The sequence below is a fragment of the Microcebus murinus genome, chromosome 17, assembly GCF_040939455.1.
Source record: "Microcebus murinus isolate Inina chromosome 17, M.murinus_Inina_mat1.0, whole genome shotgun sequence".
NCBI lineage: Eukaryota > Metazoa > Chordata > Mammalia > Primates > Cheirogaleidae > Microcebus > Microcebus murinus.
In genome coordinates, this window is record NC_134120.1 from 1,497,501 (window position 1) to 1,503,588 (window position 6,088).

General features: G+C 44.8%; 1 long non-coding RNA gene across 1 annotated transcript in view; it reads right to left on the reverse strand.

The window, feature by feature from the left end:
* The window catches only part of LOC142861613 (uncharacterized), a 9,195-nt gene extending 4,217 nt beyond the window's left edge, over positions 1-4,978 (reverse strand). Inside the window, exons 1-2 of the long non-coding RNA XR_012912833.1 lie at positions 3,870-4,978; positions 2,978-3,777 (exon numbers count right to left, since the gene is read on the reverse strand). This is a non-coding gene — a long non-coding RNA (uncharacterized LOC142861613). The remainder of the gene's footprint in view (positions 1-2,977; positions 3,778-3,869) is intronic.
* Positions 4,979-6,088: the final 1,110 nt, after the last annotated feature.

Below are 6,088 nucleotides of genomic sequence, written 5' to 3' on the forward strand. Positions count from 1 at the left end.
GTGGTGGGACCAGGGACCGGAGTAGAAATGTGTCGAGTGCGCGCTGGGCTCTCACTTAGCAAGGCCAGTGCCCTGCTGGGAGGAAGAAAGCTCGAGTGCTTCCTGCTGTGCCACCCACCATCCCACCCCTGTGCCATCTCACTGAACATCACAAGGAACTGACGGTGAGTTAGAAGTTTCTCAGATGAGCAAACCAGGCTTCAGAGATGGGAAGTGCCAAAGACAGAAAGAGCCTCTTAATTCTAAAATAAGGGTTTAAAATACACAATCTTGAGTTGTCTCTCGTAATGTCAACAAAATTAAGTTTAAAGTTTGGTAGACTCATTTAAACCAAAGCATAATTATATCCTAGCTTCTTTTTCTTATAGGAAAATTTATCTGATGCACACACACACACACACACATATATATATAGTACATCATTGACTGGTTTATGAAATGTGTAAACTTTGAAATGTGTAAACCATGAAATGTGTAAAACTTTGCATTTTTAAAAGTCAAAGTATTTAACAAATCTTTGAAATTATATATATCTATGGCCAACCTTAAATATTATTTTAAACACGTGGAGGGTTAAAATCATTCGATGTAATAATACATCACATTTCTCACAAGGAAACTGTTATTAAAATTCATAGGACTATAATTACTATAGACCTTAAATTTTTAATTTTCTCAGAATTTCCTTGTTCAGAAGTAGCTCTCCATACTTCCTACCCCATGACAGTACCAGGTAAGGAATTCAGGGTGAGAAGTGTCTCAAGGAGCCCAGGGGTGGGGTGGGGAGGGGCCCTGGGTCCAACCAGGACAGACAGGGTCATCCTAGGCTCACGTGGTTATGGATCCAGGACATGTCTCACTCTTTGAGCCACACTCATATGGCGACAATCGTTAGAGTGCTCTGTTTTTTAAAGGAGAAAGCACCTTTTTCATGAAGGAAAACTGAGCAGAAAGTTTTCTTTACTACATCATCTTAGAGAAAGCGACATTCTTGCTCAGGAATTATTTACGATTTTCCAGAAATACCTAATCCACCATGTGGGGGAGGAAGACTAGAGCTCTGGAGATCCGGAGGCATGAGGATAGTTGGCCTTTATGTAAAAATAAGAGACTTTAACGTCAGAAATGCAAATTTGGTTTGGTTATAGGTTTCCAAATTGCAGGCCTGAGAGATGCGGAATTTCTCACCTCAGCCGAAATAAGTGAACGAGCTGTCCCACGGACCAACAGTGCACATCACGGGGAACCAGTGGGAGGAGATTTGGAAGCATATTGCATGGGCTTGACATTGTAACAACTGCCATTGACCAAGCTAGCTACAATGTGCCTTTTCTTTTTTTCCCAAAAGATGGACTATTTTCCCCAAAGATGGACTATTATTACTATAGCCCTTAAATTTTTAATTTTCTCAGAATTTCCTTGTTCAGAAGTAGCTCTCCATACTTCCTACCCCATGACAGCACCAGGTAAGGAATTCAGGGTGAGAAGTGTCTCAAGGAGCCCAGGGGTGGGTTGGGGAGGGGCCCTGGGTCCAGCCAGAGCCCCTCCCATATATATATAATCCCCCTCTTGAAGAAAGTCTAACTCTTCTGTAAGCAAATATCAGATGTCTGTTGTCTCAGTTAATCCGTACAGATGGTCTCCAGAGTGAGGGAAGGCAGCCGAGGAACCCTCACTGTGGGTGCAGAGGGGAGTGAGGGTTTGCGCAGCCCACCAGGGTCCAGCGGCCAAGCGCACAGCCTCGCTGGATGGGCAGTGACCTTCCGGGGAGGGGTGTGGGGTTGAAAGTCCTGGCATCTTGGGGAAATTCCAGGTGTTGAATCCCTTAAATCCTTCAACTAACTGTTCATTCTTAAAGTGCTAAACAGATTCTCCAGGGGTCTGGGAGCGTGGGAGCGCTCACTATTTCCTAAGCCGAAGTTCGGGGCGGGGAGTGTTTGCAGCAGGCTCAGCAGTTCTACGTACACCCACGCCTGACCACACGCGGCTGCTGCCCACGCAGTTTGCTTTCGCTCTTTCCACATGGGAATAGTTTCACGATTCTTCTTCTCTCAGTGCAAAGTAAGCGTATGAATTCTAAGGAGGAATCACACAGGCTTGTGCTTCACTGCTCACAATTCCCACCCTGACGTTTCTTTCTCATGAAATAGAAATGGCGAAGAGAACGTCTTTGTGACTTTCAAAATTATTAAATTTTAAGAAAAGAGGGATTGTTTACATCAATAACTAATGTTTTAGCTGTCTATTAAAAGTCAAAGTTGCATTGGCTGTGTTTGTCTCTTTTTTTTTTAGATGACAAGAGCAGAAGTTTATTATGGCAATGTCACCAAATTCTTTGAGAAAATCATGTAATGATGGATCCTCAAAACCATTTGTTGTCAGTTGATGACATGCCAGCTCATAATTTATGTCCTCCTTCAATTTGTTGAAAACAAAGAAACAAAAGCTGCTTGACTTACAGAAAGATTTCTCTTACTCAGGTAGTAATGTCATTCCTTTTCATTTCTAGGAATTTAACTAAGAAGGTTTTACCCAGACATGTTAAATGACTATTTTTATTGTAAGTTGACAAATTATAATTGTATATATTTACAGGGTGTGAAGTGATGTTATGAAATATCTATACCATATGGAATGACTAAATCAAACTAATTAACATATCCATCACCTCAAATACTTATCATCTTTTGCTGTGACAACATTTGAAATATACTGTCTTAGCAATTTTGCCATATGCAATACTCCATTATTATCTATAGTCCCCATGTTGTGTAATAGATCTCAAAAAGCCTAACATTGTTGAAGGGTTCGTAGTACCCAAAGTGATCTACATATTTGATATAATCCCTATCAAAACCACACTGTCATTTTTCATAGAAGTAGAAATACAATCCTGAGATTCATATATAACCACAGAAAACCCAATAGCCAAGGCAACCTTGAGCGAAAAGGAGCAAAGCTGGAGACATCTCACTACCTGATTTCAAGCTGTACGACACTCCCGTAAGCAGCAGCTTGGTTCTGGCATAAACAGACACATTGAGCAAAGAAACAGAATAGACAGCCCAGAAATGAACTCGCCCGTTCACGGTCCACTGACTTTCGACAAAAGTGGCAAGGACACACAGTGTGTACTGAAGCCGACACGCAGCCACAACACTGTGCGGACGGGGTTTTGGTCCCACTGCAGAGTTTCTGATTCTACGGCCATTGTCCTTTCCAAGGGAAGACGGTTATCCCTTAATATGATTGTATGTTTTAAATTTCAAGTTCAGAGGCAGGAAAAGAAAAAACAACAACAACAACAACAAAAAAAAAACACGTGCTTTAAAAATCTGACTTCTTTCCAAACCCCATTTCATAGTTTTGTTTGCTGTTTCTTGTCTGAAATCCATCTGGTAAGTACTTGCTAGGGTAACGCCAATCTTATGTCAGGGTGATATCCAGGAGCTGCTTAGAAAAATATTGCCTGGCTTCTAAGTTCTCATGAAATTAATATCTTTAATAACAGTGAAGGAGCTGGGAAACATGGTTATGTGAAATTAAAAGCACTTGATGCCTAAAAAGCATTACAAAGCAAATTTGAAGTGATCTTCCTAAGAATAACAAAGGTTTCAGGGGACACAGAATTTCTAAATGGCTGTATATTTACCATTGAGCCACAGGCCTCATAGGACAAGCACTAAATACAAAAATAATCAGGTGTTTAGCTCTACCATAACCAGTGATGAAAAAGCTGCCAGCAGCCTCTTCTTCTATAGCAGATTTAGTTAAAACCTATGGAGAGAATAAATTTTATGTTTTAGTACACATGACAATTATGTTCTGAGATGCAAGACAAACAGAAACCGATACCCTCCAACCCACACCTGGATCGTGTCAGCTTCCAGGTATGATCGTGTTTACAGGAGAGGAGCAGAGAACAACTGCAGGTCCTGGTCTGGATGCCACAGAACGGACAGACCATTCCAACTCTGAAGAGACACAGTCCCAGGCGTGAGGTGCGAAACTCTTCCGCATTTGGCCCGCACTCTGCAGTGGGCGGCTGAAGTCACACCCATCTTCCGGACTGTGTTTCTAGCTCAAGGCTGTTTGTGCAACCAGCTGAACAGGTTATTCACACAGGCATAAGGATTTTTTTTAATGATCCCTTCTCGGTTTCAACCGCATGTTCCCCGTGAGGGGTTTTCACCAGTCCAGAGTGATGCCCAAATCCTTTTTGGTCACCACTGCGTTTCAAGCAAGATCTCAGAAAATAGTTCGGTATCTGTAATGAAAGCTCTGTTTCCTTGACATAAGTTCATGTGTATCTGCAAAAAGAAGTTTGCAGATATTTAGGGTTCCAGAGCGCGGCCACTTGCGCATCACGAGCCGTTCACCAAGACAGAGTCTGACCCAGGTAGTTCGCAAGCACGAAGGAACCGCATACGCAGAAGCTGGTTCGTGTGTTGCGTCACTGCGGAGACGCATGTCGAGCGCTCACCGGTACGGGGTGTGGCGAGGAGCGCTGAGCTGCACCGTTCGACAGGCGTCCCTGGCGACCAGAACCATCGCCAAAGAGGGCGAGAGCCGTGCGAACGGTGAGAAGTTTGAGTCCCCTGCAGGTGAGCGGACCGTGGATCCCATCTAACGTGCTTGGAACACCACGGGACGGCTTAGTGTCCGAGAGCCTTTGTCTTCAGAAAGGGGTTGATGCCGCTGCATCTGGCCTTACCTGTTTCTCCCCCTGCCTTCCCGCACCTGGTGTTCTCCGCAATGCTTCGCACGGAAACTCTGAGTAACTCCATCCACGCACCCGCTTACTTCTCGGCCCAACCTGTACGCTTTCACCTTCCAAAATGAAGTTAACCACACCGATGTTTCCCAGTTTGCTGCCACGCCCGGCTTTAAGGAACCAGGCGCCAGTTTGGCCGTGGAGGGCGTGAGGAGAGGAAGTAGGGCCACGCCCTGCGGGGATGGCTGCCGTCCCAGGACTGTGAGACAAGTCGCAGCCTCCCTGAGCTCGACAGGAGAAGTCCGGGAGAGCTCCCGCCGCCTCACGAGTGCCAGGCGCACCTGACCCGCGCAGATGTGGCCCGGGGCCGACTGCGGTGCCGACGGGCAAAGAGGTCCTTGTTTTATTTCAACATGATTCATACACCATGAAACGCACCCTTTTAACCCTTTACGCTCGCTTGCTTTTTTCTCGATTCCTTTATTCTACTTGGGATTTAATTTTTTAAATGCCCCAGATTTTACAAAGCACGGCAGTAGAATAAAAACCTGGAGTTTCTCTTCACACAAACGTATTTATTTGGATTTTTTTGTGTTTCAAATTATTGATACATTCAAAGAGTAATTTTAATCTCTATAATTCTTCATGGTGTGATATTTTTTGAAACGTTCACCCACATGAAGACCCGGTTTACATTCACATGTTTTGCAAATGTAAATCGTCTCTCTTCTTCCTCCTTTGATTTTTCTGTTAGAACAAACAACCCAATCTTTGTGTTTTTTGTGAGGGTGAGGTGTGATTATATGGAGCTTCCCATCTAAACGTTGCTCTAAGTTAGTGGATAATAATCTACCCCTGGGAGTTAGTGTGCCATCTCTGCATTTGCATTTTACTTGTCCTTTCATGTTCATGAAAACAAGAAAAGATACTGGAAAAATAGACAAAAATCCCCCTTCCCCCCACGGTGAAACTACGAGTCGAGTGCCGCTCGACATATGAGCTGCTAACGATGCTAGCCGTGTCGAGTCACACTGGACATCCGAGTGCAAAGGGCCAATGTGTACAACTCAGTGGGTTTCGTTATATTTACGAGAGATCGAGCAACTATCACCGCTGTGTGACGCCAGGAGTTTCCCCTACCCCAAAAATAACCCCATGCCATTGGGTGCCACTCCTCGCCCCACCCGATGCTCCCCTCCCCTAGCCCCCCGCCGCCACTTTGTTCTACGCTCTGTCTCTGTGGCTGTGCCTGTTTGGGACATGTCACGAGCACGGCACCACGCCACACGTGGCCCTCGGTGACGGGCGTCTGTCCTTCAACACGGTGTTTTCGAGGTTCACCCATGTGGTGGCTGCATCAGTCCTTTGTTCCCC